At 36.9% G+C, this 20435-nt stretch overlaps 1 protein-coding gene across 3 annotated transcripts in view; it reads right to left on the bottom strand.

Moving 5' to 3' along the window:
- Positions 1 to 20435, bottom strand: part of EPB41L2 (erythrocyte membrane protein band 4.1 like 2) — a 119609-nt gene that overhangs the window by 96324 nt on the left and 2850 nt on the right. For all 3 annotated transcript variants that reach the window (XM_082306598.1, XM_082306599.1, XM_082306600.1), the window contains exon 2: positions 19244 to 19325. The gene's annotated coding sequence lies outside the window, so the exon portion shown is untranslated. The remainder of the gene's footprint in view (positions 1 to 19243; positions 19326 to 20435) is intronic.

Raw genomic sequence — 20435 nt, 5'->3', positions numbered from 1 at the left:
GTGGCTGTAGAGAGCCATAAGGTCTCCCCTCTGCCTCCTTTTCTCCAGACTAAACAACCCCAGCTCCCTCAGCTGCTCCTCATAAGACCTGTGCCCTAGACCCTTCACCAACTTCATTGCCCTTCTTTGGACACGCTGCAGCGCCTGAATGTCCTTCCAAAGAAGGAGCCCAAAACTGAACATAGTATTCGAGGCGGGGCCTCACCAGTGCAGAGTACAGGGGGACGATCACTTCCCAAGTCCTGCTGGCCACACTGTTTCTGATACAAGCCAGGATGCTGTTGGCTTTCTTGGCCATCTGGGCACACTGCCAGCTCATATTCAGCCAGCTGTCAACCAGCACCCCCAGGTCCTTTTCCACTGGGCAGCTCTCCAGCCACTCTTCCCCAAGCCTGTAGCATCGCATGGGGTTGTTGTGAGCCAAGTGCAGGGCCCGGCACCGAGCCTTGTTGAATCTCAAACAGTTGGCCTCGATCCATCGATCCAGCCTGTCCAGATCCTTCTGTAGACCCTTCCTACCCCTCCAGCAGATCGACACTTCCACCCAACTTGGTGTCATCTGCAAACTTACTGAGGGTGCACTCGATCCCCTCATCTAGATCGTTAATAAAGATATTAAACAGAACTGGCCCCAATGCTGAGCCCTGGGGAACACCATTCGTGACCAGTCGCCAACTGGATTTAACTCCATTCACCACAACAGGCACAACAAATACTAATGATAAATTCTCTTCAAATGGTTGTACTATAGAACAAGTAGAAAACTGTTTTAAAGGTGAACATTTAGTACCTCCAGAAATATTAGGAAGAAGCAAATTTGACAAGTGAAAGTTTTATTAGTAAAAAGTTTTCTATTGCCATGTCACAACCATCTTTATTCTAGTATTAAACTAGTTATTCTGCATTGACTTTTTTCAAGAAACCAAAGACTTTCATGCTAGTTAACATATTTATTTGATTTATAAAGTATTTGTTGAAGGTGGTCTTTTTCCAGAATACTGTTTTCTACACAGTGGATTTACTGGTTTGGCTAGTTCATCCATTTCCAACAGCAAGCTAGAGCAGTATCATAGGTCAAGCACCACATTTCTCAAATTACCTTAGCTCTAAGTTTTGTAGACGTTATTGAAACACTGAAGCTTTTCAAGATTCCTTCAACCTTTTCTCCTATTTGTAGCACCTTGATATGCCAAAGAATTAAAAGGGAAACATTTTAAAGAAAAGTGAAGCTATCAGAGGAGATGCATGATATCACTTATTATGAATGCATTTTCAAAAGCAAATCACAAAGACACTTTTAAACATAGCCAATATTTAGTTTTTCCAAGATTTGTCTATTCTGTTAAAAGGCACCAGTCACATGACTGAGTAAGTCCATTAACCATATAATTCATTTGAAAGTTTAGGGACAGAGCAGCGCGAATTCAAGGCCTTCTCAGCAGTACTGACAAGACTAACTTTTTCCAGTCCAATTAATTTTTCCTGCAGCAGCAGCAGCACTAGCTCCCACTTCCATCCTTCCTCCCATAATTCAGGAGCCCCAGTGACCTCCCCAGCCTCACTGCACAGTGACTCCAGTTCCGCTGCCCTCACCTATGCTCCTGGTTCCTCTCTGTCCAAATTTCTAACCTTTGACAGCTTCCCAGAAAATCTGCCCAGTTTCAGCCAGGAGAACAGAAACAGAGGTAAGGATACTGCAAGAATCAAGCTTCACTCTAGCTTGCCTCTGCCTGTCAAAACAGAGCGCTAATAAACGCCAGTACAGGATGGGGCAAGATGCAGAGGAGTGGGCTGCAGACCTCGCTCAGTGTCAGCACCCTAAGCCAGTCAAGCAGATCTTGTGCCAAAGCACGCAAAGCACAGAGCCTCCACCCAGAGAATCTCATCCTTCTGTTTTAGGCTGAGCTTTTGCTGCCCTTATGAGCCCCCCACCCTACCTATCAATTCTGTGACAGAAGACAGATAAGCAAAGCATATAACAAAGGCAATCTTGGTCTATACCTTCTCCTTCCAAAAACATTAAAACTATTACTTTGCCCCCAACATCAACTTTTCATAAAAAAAAGCAGCTGTTTGGCAAACTTTTGTGTAATCATTCCTATCAGGTCTCACAGTTTAATTTAAACTAAGCATCTCAGTTGAACTTCGTTTTTCAGGGGGTGAGGGTGGGTAGAAGAGGAAATTAGGCTAACACTACTACTGAAACAAAACAAATAAATGAATTTGTTTCCAGCTACAGCTAAATTACTACAGTGAATTATTTCACTGGAACCTCCTGAAGTGCCTCAGGAGACATTCTTCTGCATTAAGCTTGCAATTACTCTACAAAGCTATACTATAAATTCTTCATCCCTTTACAGCTGTCCCTCTGTTTACAGCTACACTTAACTGAACTGCTGCCATCAGCTACCTGCATTTTAGACAGACTGAGGCTATATAAATTTTAAGATCTACTGTATGACATCTGCATTTTCCCTTCAATACTGTTCTTGGTATCTACAGGATCTGTAACTTGCCAGGACTTCTCAGCCATAGGCTCATTCTTAAGTGTTTAAAAACTATTCTCCACAATCTGTCAGTCATTAAGAGCTTTCCAGTTTAGTCAGAATTATGCCATAGGCATAAAGTATTTTCAATAGTAATTTCAAAGAGTTATTTTTGTGTCTTATTAAAGTAAGAAGCATTGCTACTTTAATTCAGGAATACCAAACAGGTGTATGATTGTACTGGTAGGTAAGATAGCACCATTTTTTAAACGATGATATCCATTCACTTAAATCTTGCACCATCTGATACCCCTAAGAAAAGAAATTTACAGAGCTCTTTTATTTGACTTTTCATTGCAGTGCACATCGAGTGTCCCCATTCCTAACCAAGTTAAAATTTAACAAATTGAATGAACATCAGTTCCACACCTGGAAGAAGTGTGTTAGGTACCATCTAGTAAAGCTATAATTACTCATTGCGATTTGGTTTAAGATGTGTCTCCCCAGCTGATGTCTAAAACAAACTATTTCACATACCTGGTTTAGGGAGAAGCCACCTAAACAGCTAACTAAAATAAACAAGGGAAAATATCTCTGTCTTCATAGGACATGTGGAGAAAGTTGAAGCAGCAGTCTCTTATGTGGTAAGAGAAAAAAGAAGAGGGGATACAGGGAAAGTGTGTACAGTGGCAGAAGTTTCCTAAATGAGAACTGCTGGCAAAGGAATTATAACAAGTAATCAAACAAGTAATCAAACCTTTCTGTTTGTTTTTATGCTATAAAGACAACAGGGACTTAATCTGCAAAATCAACAATCACCCTTTTCTGCTAATGAATACCAGCTTAATGAATGAACTATATGATATGGTTAAGGCAAGTAGTAATAGCAATGTATTTTTTGTCTTGTCTATAGCTACAATCTCTTGTGAAATATCAAGTCCTCACAAATGAGATTCAGGATCCTTGGCTCAAGAGAGATATCTAGAGGTAAAGATCAAGCTTTACAAGCTGTGGTACTGGCTTTGGTAATCCACTTTCTGAATTTCTGTACAGAGAAATCTGGTCTTACGAATATCCTCAGGAAGTAGCATAGACACATTAGTGATGTTATGAACTCAATTTTTAGACTTCACACTAGATAAAAAAACAACCCTCCTTTATCTTCATGACTAAGTCGTGTTCAATACCTTGATTCTAATAAGATACGAAACACTTTGCATGTGGTAGATATAATTGAAACTATGGAAGACACAACAGTTATTTCAACAGTCGTTTTATTGGCAGCACCTCAGTGCTCCCTTGAAGAAAAACAAATACGTTGTTGTGTTAATCCAATTCCTTTGAATTATGGAGGGTAGCTTCTATATGCACAGTAACCAAAGTTTTTACTCTTTGTAGCTTCAGCTTTCCTTGTTGCAGACTTAAAAAGCTACACACAGACTATGTGATAAAATTGAGCTAAGAGGACCAACAATTCGTTATTGTCAGACATTTCACACAATTAAATATGTCGATAGGGAATTTACATGCCACAAAAATATACCACAATACATAGCTTGCATGAAGTTAAAAAGAATGTCAGTAGCTAAGTTTCCATTTTATGTTAAGATGCTATTCAAAACCTAAATAGCTCCTTAGTATTTGAGAAAACTGACTGGCTTTAAACATCTTCCTTAAAAAACAAAAAAGTCACCACATTTTAACCAAAACCAGAATATGTATTTAACTGCTCCATAAAGGCAGTTTACAATCAAATAAGTTATTCAAAATATTCCTTACACATTTGTCTCCAGTCCCCCAAAGAATTAACTTTAACATTAAAGGGAATATACTAGATTTTAAGATGCAAGCTTTACACATTTTAAAGCAAGTTTTAAATACAATAAAATTTGCTTGAAGACGAAAGTTGGAAAGACATATGTGATTCCATGGTCTGGTACTCTTCATATTCGTTCCACAGAATGACGATAGAGTGTATTTGTAGATGGAATGTTCCCATAAAATTTCAGAACTGTATTCTATTCAAATGATTTAGAAGAACAAATTTACATAAAATACTCAAACTGTGTTAACGTAACACTTTAGCTACGTTATTAAACGTATTAACAATTTGGAGTTTCTAAAAAAAAAAAAAAAAGGATGCATAAAAAGGTACTAAACTTCTTGAAAACGAAAGTATATTGAACATCCAGTCTTTCCTTCAGAATCAGCATCTACTGTCATCATTTGCCTCTCTTCACAATTCATTAGTTTTAGCTTAGATATTTCACATGAAGTATTTTAATAGCATGGTCATCACTATCACACAAAATCTTAACAGAAAACATAACTATGCTCAACTATTTTTGCCCCTGTTCTTGTGCAAATGGGGAAGCCGTGTCACGTCAAATGGCACAGTTATCAACGCAGATCTGATCACTGACTGAGGACTAAATTTCACGACACTGTTTGGCCCCAGAGGAACTTTACAAAAGATTTAGCCATATACTTAAAAATTGGAAATAATGATCAACTTTGCATTTGATAAGCACGAAAAGACTGCATACAAAATTTCTGGAATGCCTGTGTAGGCAATGCTATTTGTAATTCTGGGGGCTGGTGCACTCAAACAATCGTTTATAGAAGATCTTTCAAATACAATTAGATTGCAGACCATTGGTTCCATCACAAGAAGCCTGGAACATCCTCAAATTTAGGCAATATTCATAGGATATTTAACTAGGATGCAGAGAGGGTTACTACCAGCATGGCCATCTTCTTGCTTTCTCCAGCTATTCCTTACTCTCTCTTTCACCAGTGCACTAGGAAAGGAAAAGAAGCCAAGACGACCAAATAGTACCCATCCCCATGGAGCTTTCTCCCCCGCTGCAGGCACTGGGATTTATAATCAAAACTGTCTGGGACACAGACTGCTGCTAGTGTTGCCTGCAATGCTGGCAGGCTGTTAAAGTTACAAAGAAAGAAGTATGTGCCAAAATATGTACTCTTGCTTGCCAAGCATATAATCCTGATGCATACTTCCTGATAGGAAAAGGATTTAATAAATATGAGACAATTTCCTTTTCCCTTTGCTTAGAAACTATCTTCTTTCCCATGTGCTTAAGGTCAGAGAAAAAGAAATGGCACAGCTTCCACATTTAAAAGAAGTTCAGTTACTTCTCTGCCTGGAATACTCAACTTCATTTGATCAAGCACATTCTATGTTTTCTTAACAACTCAGATGACAACGACCAGGACATGTTTTGGAATCTAACACAGAGTCTCTGTCTCCCGTTACTCACGAAACACTTCAAAACATGTTGGAGGGTTAGAATTATTTGGTGAATATGGCCCCAGTTGTTGCCAGGCCCACTCTACTCTGTGGTCTACTAGTAGGTTCTCTCCCGCTCTAAAACAGTAGAGGAGTACCTGTGAAGGACTATGGTTTTGCACTTGAGTCATGGCATGCCCTTGGTTAAAATGAACAGGGAAGTTTGCTACAAACTTTCCATTGCCAGATGTTTTAATTAACAAAGAGGATACATATAGGTTGATGGATAGCTTCTGATGCTTAAAAAAGCAACAGAAAGATAGTAACTAGAAAAGCAAAATACATGGGTCAGGGAATCAAATAACAGACAGCATTACAGTGCTGAGGCACTCAGTTTGCTTTACTACAGCATGGCAATGTTCTAGTAATTGATTTAGTATAATGCCATATGAGCAATACTAATAAAATACTAGACAAACCAAGGCTAGGATTTCAAGAGAGTCCTCATTAAGGAAAAACTAAGGGTAGCTAACAATAAATTCAAAAGATCTTGTTGAACAACAAATGTGAAGGAGGTATTAATAACTATGTTAAAAATAATCTTAACGCATTTACCAAAATTCTTACTTTCATAATAAGGCTTCCAAAGAAGAAGAATCAGTTGTCATTTAGGTCTAACAGAGAAGAGTTGTCCACGTACTGAAAAATGCCCAGCAAATGACTTAAGGGTTACTAAGGGAACGATCATGACGGTATTTTCCTTAACTTGCAACATCCTTCTGCTAGTTAACATTTCCTATTTGCAAAAAAATAGAGGAAATAAGACCTTTTACTCATGACAAGCCATCAGAGATTTCAGCTGCTAAATAAGATATATTCAGTTGAGCGAACTTAAAAGCTTACAAAGGATATAGCAGAACAGTTGACATGGTTTTTGGAACAAAAGTCAACAACACACAGAGTGAGTTTGTATAGCAGCAAGATTTGCCTGACACCAAAAGGCAATCTACAAATGCTCAGTTTTACCAGAACCATTCCTGAATTTGAATTCTTCACCATTAACCATTCTTGAAGCAAAAAGCAGGCAAAACGGTAAAAGATTTCAGAGGGGAAAAAGCCTTCTAAAGTAAATCAGAATTCTCAACTAAAATTGGAAACATCAACTGCTCTCTCCCAGTCGTAAGATTTCCATAACTGCCGTAAGTCTAACTACTGTGCCTCACGTACAGAGTTTAAGCCCCACCTGACATCTCAAGACATATCTGTACAAATAAACAACGATGAAAATGAAACAAAACAGAAGAAATCTCTTGCCTTTGCTTTAGAAGCTAAATCATGTAACTTTTTATTTTTAACCATTAGTTTAAAAATCACAAGCTGGGCAAACTTTTTATGTATATATGTACATACATACACATAACATACTTAAAAGTAAAACCCATTCTCTGTATTGATCCTCTTTTGACTAATCCTCTCCTACCCTATTACTACCATCTGAAATACCTTATACAAGCCTGGAAGCTGGTCTTCAGAACCAAATATGAACTCTGCGTTCTTATAAGGAGTGTCACGGTAATCATTGGCAAACTGTACACAGACCATACATGACAGAGCATTACAAGACAAACTACTAGGACCCTCTCCCATATGTAACAGATGCCTATGGGTTCACGGTAGACAGCTGCCTGGCACCACGGCCCTGCTGCACATTACGATTTACAGGTTCATCCAGTTTCAGGCTCCCCAGTACAAGAGAGTTGAGGATACACTGGAGCAAGTCCAGCAAAGATGGTCTAAGGCTTGCAGAATCTGCCATATGAGGAGCAGCTGGAAAAGCTGGGATTGTTTAGTTTGGGAAAGAGAATCAGGGGATCTTATCACAGCGTATAAATACCTGATGGGGGGGTAGTAAAGAAAACTGAGCCAGGCTCTACACAGTGGTACCTAGTGAAATGATACGAGACAATAGGGACAAATCAAAATACAGGAAATTCTACTTAACCATAAGGCGGAAAACATAATATCTTTTTTACTCTGAGCGTCAAACACTAGAACAGGTTGCCCAAAGAAGTTGTGGACTCTCCCTCCTCAGAAGTATTCAAACCTGACTGGACAAGGCTGTGTGACCCTGCATTGAGCAGGAGAAGGGGTTGGACTGGGCAATCTCTGGCGGTCCCTTCCAACCTCAACAATTCTATAACTCCTGGCACAAATAAAATGACTAATCATGTTCTCCAAGGGAAGCAGGGAAAATAAAAAATGTAAAGTTAAGACAAGAATGCCTTTATGTTCACCTCTGACAGATGCCAAGTACTTCACAAAAATAAAACTAGAATCCCTACCTCAAACCTGCTAATAATCTAACCAAACTGAGACCAAGAGATACCAGCTATCATCAGATGTATTAGGAATAGGATGACAAAGACTATTTTGAACTCCAACAAGAACCCTGTTTGAGACATTACAATTGTTGGCCTGGTTTCCTACAGAAATGAGACCTGTGCAATCATACTGCCTGTTCATCTGTTTGTTATCCTTCTCTAGTAATGTTTAAGTTCAATGGTCAATTTTAACCAAATTTAGCAGTGGTCCAGAGGTCTCAATAATACTTAATTTTTACAGGACTCATAAAACGAGTTTGGCGGGAAAGAAATCCAAATTAGTGAAAAATGCCTAGTACGAACCCATAAGTAACATATTACATTCAAAACTTGTCAGCCAAACAAAATACATACTTACCTAGTGATACCAGATGGTTCTGCATCAAGTATATTTAGGGGATAATGGAAGAAAACAAAGGAAAGAGGTACTGACAGCACAGAAACATTTATTAGTGACAGGAAGAAAGCTGACATTTTGTTATAAAGGAGAGCAAGACAATGTCACAGAAAACCATGCTTCATGAGTTCTTCCATTAGAACTTAGTTTTAAATATTTAAAGTCCTGATGCTTTCAGGTAAACCTGAAATGAATTCTGAGGAGGATTACAGGAAGGTCAACAACATATTTGTCACCACTAGCTAAGACAGGCTAGTATTTCAGTATTCCTATATTAATGCTTCCAACTATTCATGAATATTGTACAGTGGAGCACCAGAGCACAAAGGGAGGAAAAAGGAGAAAGACCATGAGTGGAGCAATATTTCAAATACACGAAAAACTGATTATCCCCTAAAAATTTTACTGCTCATGGCCTGCTTTTACCACATTACTACTATATTCATTAAAAAGTTTTTGAAAGAAGTTAGCAGAGGCAAATCCAGAAATACAAGCCAATTTCATCTGATATTAAATAGATGGGATCTCCAAATCCAGTTTATTCAGCTTGCCGGACTCTCATCATGAGTTTTGCATTCTGGATTTCTTCCCTTCCCTCCCCATCCATCACCATTGCACTCAGAATGCAAATTAATTTGTGCCTTTAACCCAAAGAATCGGCACTCAGAAACACGTGAACAGTTAGCTTATCATAAAAGCACAAAGAGAGCTGCGAAGCTCTGCTTGCTGCAGGTATTTGAACTGATAATGCAGACAGGATGAGGTAGATAAAAAAAAAAAAAAAAAAAAAATCTGTCTCCTGAATAGCTAGTTTGATAACTTTGGTCAAATATTCATTATAGTTTTGCAAGTACTCAAACTGAGTTAGTTCCCACTGATTATCAGTGTACCTCAACTCTTGCAGCTGACAAACCTGAGAAAACAAAACTTTAGACAGTTATCCTGGAATTTTGGCAGCAGCCAATTCTTCAGATTATAAATAACTCATGGCATCATTTCTGTACCCCTGTCACAAGGGCACAGAATTTGTTGCAGTTTACTTTATTGGGCATGGTGACCTCTTAGACTGGAAGCAGAGAGCACATCCACTGTGTATGGAAACAGAAGTGTCATGTCCTGAATCAAAAGGTTACCTTTACTCTCAGCTGGGTCGTCTATCTACTTCCGATCTGAGCACTAATGGACAGTTTCAAAGCTGCAATGATAGTTGAGACACAGACACATCTTCACATACAGACAATATATAAAGCACTTCGGTCTCACCCAGGGAACTGACTATACTAACTTCCATATATTTTTCTTTTGAAGAACATACCAACTTTGGTAGGCTATGTTAAAGGTATCTATCATAAAATACATCAGAGAAGTTAATTTGCAGCCTGTGTAGAGCTTCAGCTGCTTAATTAAGTTGCTTGCCTTGGAAAAAGAAAAAACAGAAGTATAAATCAAGTTATAGTACTCTTGAGACTCTATGGGGAAGAGAAAAAAAGTGAAGGGTCTTTGGCATCTTATTACAAGAACTCAGCAGATCTGATTTAGCACTCTCATAATGGCATCTCAACCTTTTCCAAAAGGTGGGGAGATACATAAGCATTAGGAGACTAGGGTGTTATTAAATATGAGGTAAGCTACATAATAACACATATACAATAGTCATGAGACCACCAAAAATAAAATCATTAGAAAACATTCAGAAATCTCTTAATGCATCCATCTTTGCATTTTTGCGTAAAAAGAATAATAATTTTCTCTACAGTAAATCTCTCCCCAAAAGGTATTGTCTGCCTGCCTATCAACTGCTATATTTCAACACCCTCTCTTGTGAGAACTGCTGGCAATGCTTTTAGAAAGTCACTATAACTAACCATTTTGATGCAAGAACTTTTTAACTAAGAAGTCACACGATTTAAAAATATGATATTACTGTAGGCAATAACAGTCTATCATAATCAGAAGAGATTAGTTCTGCTAATTAATACTCCTGTATTTCTTATACATTCTTTAAGTCAAACAGCAGCAACAGTCAGCGAAGATGTTTTAGAAATATTTTAGCTTTATAGAATGAGTTGAATGTTTAAGTCAATATTCCCTACAGAAGAGGAAATAAAACCATCCACAGGAAACAAGGCAGCATCTTACTGATCATACATTCCTATGTTGACTCAAATATCTCGTGAACACAAAACCACAATAATGCAGAGTCATTGCATTACATCAGACTGCAAGTCTCTTCTCACTTTTTCTGCTTCATGCTATTCAAGAACTAGATGCTAGTCAGACCCTTGAATATTGCCATTTGCACTATGATGCTAGACAAACAGCCACAAAGCCCACTAGCTGTAAGAAAAAAAAGACTAGCAGCATTTACCCATGAGGTGGAATAAGTACAGCTTATCCTAACAGGGTACAAATGGCTGCAAAACAAGAGACATAGGTGACTTTTGAACAACAACAACAACAAATAAAAACAACCAACAAAACAAAACAAATCATTCGACTTTAGATTCCTCCTTTTCTCTTACTTCTCACCCCAAAAGTTATGCCCTCTTTAGCACAGCAACCAGAAATAGAAAGCTAGTGGAAGTCAAAGCCCAGGAGCTTGTACCTATGCTCTCCACATGCATTAGTGATTCTTCTCTTGCTATCACTTCTCCCTGTGCAGCAGCAAGCTAAGAATTTCAAGAAGAGTTTGATTTTTCTGCTCAGTTCCTCAAAAATTCTACACTAAAATTTGCCAGTGTGCTTTGAAGAGTAGCAGCAAGACAAAAAAGCATACAAATCATTCAAAAAAGTAACTACAACCAAATCAATGGATCAAACTGGAAAACTAAATGTAGTACACATTCTCTCTTGGCTGAAAAGCACTGAATTGCTGGCAAAAATCTTGCCGAATTACCAGTCTTTCAGGTTATCAGCCTCAAAGACTATTTTGTCATGTGAATGACTGCATACTCTTGAAAAGTAAGTGTAGCCTATGGCAGTGCTTTTCAAGCATAGAGACAGGTCAGTAAATTGAAAGGTTTTTCATGCAAAGGAAGATATATCTGAAAAGATAACAAGGCATCTCCTTTAGTCTAGCAGGGTGAAAGCAGCAACAACTGTTTTCAAAATAAAAGGTTAGAAGCACTGCGTGGGAGCATATTCAGCTTAGTTTGATTTTGCAGAGGAGTCTTTATATTGTAATCATGCTGATGTAAGGTCTATATTAGATTATCTCATTTGCAGCAATAGTTATGTTGCCTTTTTTTAAACAAAAAATTCTGAGGTGGCTGCTTCAGTTTCAGCTCAAGCCCTGAATGTGATCACCTTCATATAAAGCAACAAGAAGCCTTCCATAGTCAAGCAGTGTAGCATTTAAAAACCCCAGCTGTGGGATCACTGTCCTCGAATGATCTACAGACACAGAATTGCCCACTGATATCACTACTTTAATAAGTTCAAATTTAGTATTGAAGAAAAAAAACTACAGTCTGGTTAATGGCCAAATTTGCTGTTCAAATGTTTGCACATACAAGAGACATACGATCAAAGGTACAAAAGTCACACTCTACTCTCTAAGCTCACCAAACCAAAGAAATAATGAATCATAGTCAGAAATGTCTCAAGTATCTCCAGCTTCAATTCACTCCCACACAGTGGTACGTTCTCCCTCCATGCCATCATAGTTCACATACCAGTTCAGTCTAATAATGCTCTGCAAAAATACATTTCAAGAAAACAAATTCCTGTAATTTTACTTTATGTTACTGAAAAGTACAAGTAATTATCATTTTAAGCTTGCAAAAATCTAATGGCAAAACATGGTTTGTCTTCTATAAAAAAAGATAACTGCTAATACCCTAGCAATAGCAAACAAACAATTAGAAAAATGGTACAGGTGGAATTCCCATTATAGCAGAATCTTGCTGTTGTAATAAGAATATTTAATATTCATGAAGCTTTGTTTTGACAGATGTCAAAGTTGCTATTTTATGATTTTGTTTCTCTTTCATTTTATAAAAGTATATACTGCAAAACTTTCCAACTTTGTTTCTGTATAGAAATCAAACTAACATTGTTCTGTCACGTGAGGAAAGTTACTCAAGCCTCTACAACACCAACAAACTTCAGTAAGCAAATTTCCACGCAATTATTCAAGTACCAGCTACATTCTTGAACTATCAGAGAATAATACTAAACCTGAATGCATCTGGGGGAAAAAAAAAAAAAAAAAGACAGACTTAACTGCACAAAATCAGACATTTTTGCATCTGTGTAACAAAATTAGACTTAATCCGACTCGTATTTGTCATGAAACACCGTTGCTTTGCATACGTATATGGGAACCGTCTTCCTCAAATCCGGATGAGATACTTTCAAGAATGAAAGTGTCACCTGACAGCAGACCAATGCCATCACAACACAGCCCTGTCCCGCAGACTCCCCCCATGCACATGCAACAGCAATAGACTTGGAGGTAAATGACTGGCTCCAACACATTGCTGGGAGGCAGAACCTGAAGGTAGTCAGAAGCTGCTCTTCTCTTAAAGAAATGAAGACTCCATACCCACAAAAAAAACCCAAAAAAAACTTTGTTTCCTTAAAAAAAGAGGGATCCAAAAAAATCCCATGACAACATCAATGTATTTTATGATACTGTCTTGCATCAGCTCCTGATGCTTAAAACCTAAAGCACTTTCCCTATTACAAGAAGTAGGATTAACTTCTTCGTATAATATGTAGTACAAATTCTAACACACAAAATCCAAGTACTTCAGTCCTGCTTTGATTTTTATCACTGCTGAAAATACAGCAATTTCAGCTCTGAAGTGGTAGCTGATCAAAAGCACAATCCAATATCAGAGGAGTATGGTCAGAGCAAAGAATTGTCCTCCAACATGAACATGTGAAGTAAAAAGAAACAAAAAACAAAAAAACCCCACTTTATAAAGTCTCCTGTATCTTCTATAAGAAGTTTTTATCAACACCATTTTCATATCAACCAATCTACCGTTAAAGTTTTTAAATAAAAGTATTAACCATCTCTCCTAATGATGACCCACAAAATAGACAATAAAAAAGACTTACAATACCTTAATCAACTTTTTTTTTTTTGTTCCTGTTCACTCTGAAGTGCAGGAAGGTTGTTTGCCTACACCTAAATGACAATTTTTTCCTCTATGATTTTTCTGAATAAACCAACAACTTCCTGACACTTACAGTGAAATTTAAAAGCATTCCTCAAGAACAGTATCTCTTAGAAACCTATAACCATGACTTAACTCTACTGTGCGAACCTATCCATAGCCCTGGATGCTTAAAAAAAAACAACCAAACAAAAACAAAGTAACATTGAATAGGATCTCTGAGAACATGAACTTTATTTTGCTTTAATTTGAGTTGCTATCATGACTACGTGATCAGTTTACCAAGACACGCCTATGGACATACTGCCTGAGCTATATGAAACAACGCTTCAGTCAGGGAAAAAAAAAAAAAACACCCCACCAAAAAACAAAAAAGAATCAGCCAGAGGAAAACCGCATTCTTCCAAAAGAAATGCCTATGCTTTTACCTTCTTTACATAACCAAAGGTCTGAAAATATTCACAGAATATAAAACCATTTGTTGTGTCTTGTGCAGTTAATTTAACTGCTGATATATTGATCCTTCTAGCCAGCATCATATACTGTTGTTAACCTTGAACAATACAACATAAAAACCTGTTTAGAATTTGAAAACTAACATTTGCAGAAGAGTCTCTAATGTAACTAATTAAATGGAGCCTCTTAACACATTTAACCAAAAAAAGTCAAAGAAAAACTGACTTGTTTTTAAGATCAGTAAAACAAGAACACCCTTGTGAGCTTTTGAACAGAAAGGATCCACAGATTTTTAGTGAGTACCCTCTGCAAGCAAGCAAAGATCATTCAGCAGTAAAAGAAAGAAGCAGGTTGATTTTAACTTCAATAAGCTTGACATCTAAACCGCAACATACTACCTTTTTTGCTTCTTTTAAAAAAAGAAAAAAAAAAAACACACTAAAAAAAACACAAAACCAACTTCACCAGGCAAATTAATCTTCCCACATCATTCAACAGTTTATGGATACAAGATGTTTCAAGTCAGAAAATTAGGGCTCATGACAGTGACTAAACAGTTCAGACAATAAAAGCTGTTTTCATGTGGTCCCATTCCAAAGTTTGAACGCTGCTATGTATGGTGTACATCTTGCCCTTTATCTAAGGCATATGAAATACTCTAAAAGAGCACCAACAGCTGGGGAATTTTATGGTAAACCAACCATCTTCATAGTAGCTGTTGCCTTGGAATGCAAGTTAAGAGAATGAAAAAAAAACCCAAACCTAAAAATCAGGGAAAACTGAAAAAAGGTCTGAAAAATGCAAAGAAGTTGCATTTTTATAAAAGCAAAAAATGGCTGAAGCAAATCTGCTCCCAGCATATCAGGAGCTTGTTTTGTGTTTTTCACACTGGCTTTTAAAAATCCATTTTCAGGCAGTAAATAAGACACTTTTTATTCTTCGCCCAGTACTTCAAGTCTCGCGATTCCTCAAGACAAAGAGTTAAATCACTTAGACTTTAGAATAAGTTAGCACAGTAAAATATACTTCAGCTAATGTACGTGTATTTTTTATAAAGCTTCATTATGCTTTCTGAAATAGAAGAAACAGAAGTCCATAATACATACAGAGACAAGAAGTAATGCAGCTTCTAGCATCATCCTTTCATATCAGAGCTAAAATTGAACAAACTTCATCCAGAAGGATCTGTCTCACATTTAATACCTGGTCTCTAGTTAAGACAGCAAATATTCTGTCAGGATTATTGAGCTTATCTAAGGATGAAAGTAAAATGTAGAGTTAGATATCTTTTACCAAATTTGCCAGAACAAATGTGCATGGGTGTGTATGGGGAGGCAGCAGTAAAGAAGTTTTGTCTTCACCCCTTCAGGTCTTCAAAAAGCAGGAATATCCAGTTAAATTTGTTATATATGGTTTCTTAAAACTTGATTATTTGAATATATCATGCGGGCACTCTCCCCAAGTCAGAATGCTGTTGTTCACTACTGTGTTCTGTAGTAAGATTTCATTTTGTGTTTGGATGAGGTTTTTAAACATAGATATCTCTGGCAATGCAAGTCATTTTACAGAGCGTTTCTTATGGAGAAGGCACCTTTTCTCCAAACATTTTCTCACCTACAACACAGGATTGAAGTATTCCCAAATTCACTTATATATAGTTTCATTTCTGCTACAGTACAAGAACAATGTGCTGGTAACAGTGTAAACTTTTTTCCAGAATACCTCAAGTATTCGGTCTCTACTGTAAGTCATTATTCTATTCTGCAGTTATCCCATGGAGCATCCTTACTTTCTGAAATGACACCAGGACTAAATTCAACTGTGACAAAAAAGCAATTTAATGTTTTAATATGCTATATGTTTTACCTTTTCTACTGAATAGAACTAAGAGATAAAGACTGAGAATATGGATTTCAGTCTTTAGAAATGTGTCTACCCATCTGAATGAAAATATTTCAATGTATTTGAAAAAAATTACAATGGTCTCATGTTGTAAGCAAATATCATACTCAAGGTTGGGGCAGGGAGGAAAATTAAAGCAATCTGTAAGTGCACAAATCTTATTAAACATTAATTGCTTTCTATAAGACACATCCTCAAGCACACAGAGTAGAGAAAGCACACTGAAAGTGAGCCCAAACATTCAACACCTCAAGTTAATTAACATGAGATAATTAGAGGTCCAAAACAGGTTTAATACTGAAATCACTTGCAATTGGGATTTGTAAAGGAGGAGTGGTAGCATTGATATGTAGCAATCCCAGGCTTGATCTGAGCAGCCGCCTCTGGCTGTTACGTAGCTAACCTCTTGTCAAAGACTACTGCAGTACAAGTGTTGACTACAGAGGGGACAAAGCAGCCTTAAGACCAAACATGGACTTAAGAATGAAGTCTATGCTATGACATTCTTTGGGTTTTGGCTGTGGGTTCCCACCCCTTTTCCTCCAGACATTGGATATGCTTCAGATTCATGGTCCAATAATGTGATATCCTACCAGGAAAAGTATCCAAAAAGCCATGCAAGAAAAAGGATCCAGTCCTCTAAGAGACAATCAATGATATACAGGCCTACTATTTTGCCACATTTCTTTAATTGATTGATGATGGAACAACAGCAGTTACAGTATTATTTAAGTACGGCATTTAAGTACAACTTCAAAAGAAGGAAGCCAAACAGGATAAAACAGCTTCTTTCAGCTGAGGAAAGAGCAAATAGTTTATTTACAAATAGTGTCTACAAGTACAAAACACTGTATTTGGAAATTGAACAAGAACTTTCAGATCCAAAATTGAAATGTTCAAACTCAAAGGAGTTTGCAGGACATACGCAGTATATTCCAAAATATTTTATTAATGAATCCTTGCTTTTGTGAGTAACTGGAAGTAATAAAAATGTTTCAACAAATGTGAAACCCAAGCACATATTTTTATCATCAGATTTTAATTTTGGTTTGATTTTCAGAAGAAGTAGGATACATGCTGAGTCAATCAGATTTTAAAGGTCTGTCTATTACTAATTCAAAAGCTTGCAATAAGAATATATATTTTAAATCCCATATACAGGATAACCGAGTATTTCAAATTAGAAAAAGCTGTTCTAATTTTCCATTGTGGTCAGAGATCACATCATGCATTTTAAATACGTACTGAAGAATGTTATTAAAAATACAAAAACTATGTTCTTAAAACATTGTAGTCAAATTCTTATCCAGGCCACTAAAAAGAATACCACAGTTATAGTCTATACTTCTCAAGCCACAGTAACGGGATAGCAGTAATTTACAGTAAAATCTGGTGTTACATTTAGCTGTACAACACTACTAATTACAGAGTCCTTTCAACAACAAATATTTGGTTAAACTCTGCTTTGTCATCAGTGCAAGCAATTTAAGATAAAACTGATCTTTCAGAGAGTCCACACTTCTTTTTTAGACTCTATTTTTATTTTCTGGTAACTGAACATCTTTTCCTACAGAACATGTCTCCAGAACTAGTGCTTTGCAAACAGAAAACCACATAGACAATGTTAGACGCATAAAGGAAGATTCAAACCTAGAGCATCAATGCAATCCATAGTTCCCTTTAAACTGTCCTTAGGTAACCCTATTTTACTATTCAAGGCCAAAGTCTTCTAACAATGACCTTACAGAGCACACAGGCTGCTCTTCACTTACTAACAGCAAGGTAAATTGAAAGACAGGCCATATCACACCCTTCAGAAAAAATCCAGGGAGGAGAAACCAAGACACAGACAAATATGACCACCATGGTAGATACAATATCACGTAAAACACTCAGTTAACTCCCTAGACACTGACAAAGAAATCTCCAGTTTTAAAGAGAGGATCCTCCTGCAATGCTCCTTCACAACATGGTCTCTGAAGCACCAAGTACTATTCATAAAAACACTACATAGATGAATGGCAGTAGTACCCTATCTCCACTAGGAAAAAACCCAAACAAACAAACAAAAATACCACAACAAAACACTACTACCTGCTTCTGAGAATATTCAGAGCCAGCCAATCAGTATTTATACAAGAGACCAACTTAACAGAAGTCAGGCCTTCAAAGCATCACATACTTGAGTCCAGTCACAAAACAACATGCCACCATCAAAGGAAGTTGTGATATGCAGAGCAAAGGGTAGGCATCTGAAATTCTCCTTTATGAGACCTCATAAACATCATCTATAATTGAGCCCTCTACTCTCCTAAGAATGAGAAGAGATCCAGCCCCAGCTTTCCTCCAGAACTAGAAAAAAACCCAGGGTACAGGAACGTAGAAGGCAAGAAGGTAAAGAGAATTATTTGAGAAGGGAAACAGGATTTGAGTTTTGTTTTGTTGGGGTTTGAAGTTTTAAATACTGAGTCCATAGATTTCTTCTGATTTTTTCCTACTTTCAAGGTAGTATGTCAGAAGTAAGGAACTACATAAAGAATATAAAATGGAGAAACCAAGCCATGAGCTATAGACTGAAATTAGAGAATGCTATTCAGCATTATTGTCAGCAATGCCTATACAGCTTGCTGAGCAGGTGGCAGCACTTACAGTGTTGCTGTAACGCAGTGTTTGCATAGTGCCACTAAAACATCAGACACTACTGCAACAGAAAAATTTTTCCCCCAAGTCTGTTAAAATAAACAAGCATGTATTCTTGCTGAGCTGTCTCACTTGCATTACATGCAAATCTATAATCTCATACCATACACAGAACATACTTTTCTCATTTCACTAGACAAAGAGAATGGCTATTTTTTGATTACCCAATAGTAATTAATCAATATTCTGTTCATACGGCCTTCACTTAGTCTGTAAATCTTTACAAAGTACTCAAAGACAAGGTGAAGTCTATGGAGGAAATAAGTCACTAGTAAAATTACCTTCACAGAAAAGTTTATATCACAAGCTTTTTAATTAAGAATTTAAGACTTGCAAAAAGTCAAAATATTTAGAGCATCATTAATATGTTCTTTCCGGTATAATATTACAAAACTGACAACTTAAACCATGTAAATTTATCACATCAACAGCAAAAATATTTGAAAGGTTGAAACAGAACACAGAACTTCACCTATTTAGTAAATTCCTACAGTGAATTTTCTGATATTAAAAAAAAAAAAAAAAAAAAATAAATCACAAGTTACCTCTAACTCCAATACGAGTCTTGAAGATTAGTAGAACGCAATCAACTATGACAACTGGATAACAGCACAATATCTTCTTTACCTATAAGAGAGTTAAATTTGGAGTCACGTTACACCAAAAATTATCCTGCCAGCTGAGTGAATTTGAAAACCAGATAAGTGAAATTGAACTGTGCTTAAACGAGAAATATATTTTTTAAATGTGAACACCCTTCCAAACAGGAAGGGAAAAATACACAATCATTTAACTTGCACTTTGATTTTCTCTCTTTAAAAAAAAAAAATAGGCGTGTGGCAGTTTACTACAAGTCTAAAGCTCTTAAAGTCAAAAGGAGTCTTTTCTTTCAATTTAGAAGGCCAGAAATAACCCCTTATGATGCAGTTTGACTTCTCGTATAACCCAGGCTACAACACAATCACATGTTCCCACATCCCCTTTTCTTGCTCCTGTCCCCTTTCTTATGTCCAGCCATTGGGTGAGTATACAGTGAACAGTTTTCCAACACTGCTTTTCTTGGGTTAATTTTGCCTGCAATAAGGAAGAAAGCCCACCTTCCCTCTTCTCGCTCCCCCCCAACTTAAGATCAGTTCCAGAATGAAACTGCCATTTGAATTAGTACATCTTTGTCAGGAAACTATTAAATCTTGCTTTAAAAATGCCTAGTGGCAAATACACTACTACAACCTTTAGTAAAATCATTTTTACCCTATTTCAATTTACACATGGCAAACTAAAATGAAGAAAACTTATCCTCTTCCAATAATTAGAGTAATGCTGCATACTACAGACATACCTATTAGAAATATAAGCCATTTCGATCCTTTTCCTGCCACTGAATCCTTTCATAGCCACTATTATCTCTTCTCATCCACATTACAGATACATCTATCACCATTTTATTTTCTTCCCTCCCTTTTTAATCCTTAAATAGATCAATCTTTTGTACTAAACATGCTTACCAGTTCTTGTAACTTTTTAAGTTCGTTCAGGTTATTACCATCAACTTTCTAAAGTTTACTGTCAAAAGTGAACACAGAATTCAAAAAGGAATCCCATAAGCACCAACTACAGAAAGATTTTATTACCTTGTCATATATTTTATACGTTGCTTATATACCTAGTTTGATTTTTTTGAACAATGACTTACAGAGAACTTATGTTCAAATTATTATTAAATCACAACTCACAATA

Source organism: Platalea leucorodia (assembly GCF_965183815.1).
Source record: "Platalea leucorodia genome assembly, chromosome: 3".
Classification (NCBI taxonomy): Eukaryota; Metazoa; Chordata; class Aves; order Pelecaniformes; family Threskiornithidae; genus Platalea; species Platalea leucorodia.
This window is presented reverse-complemented; position numbering and strand designations above follow the sequence as displayed.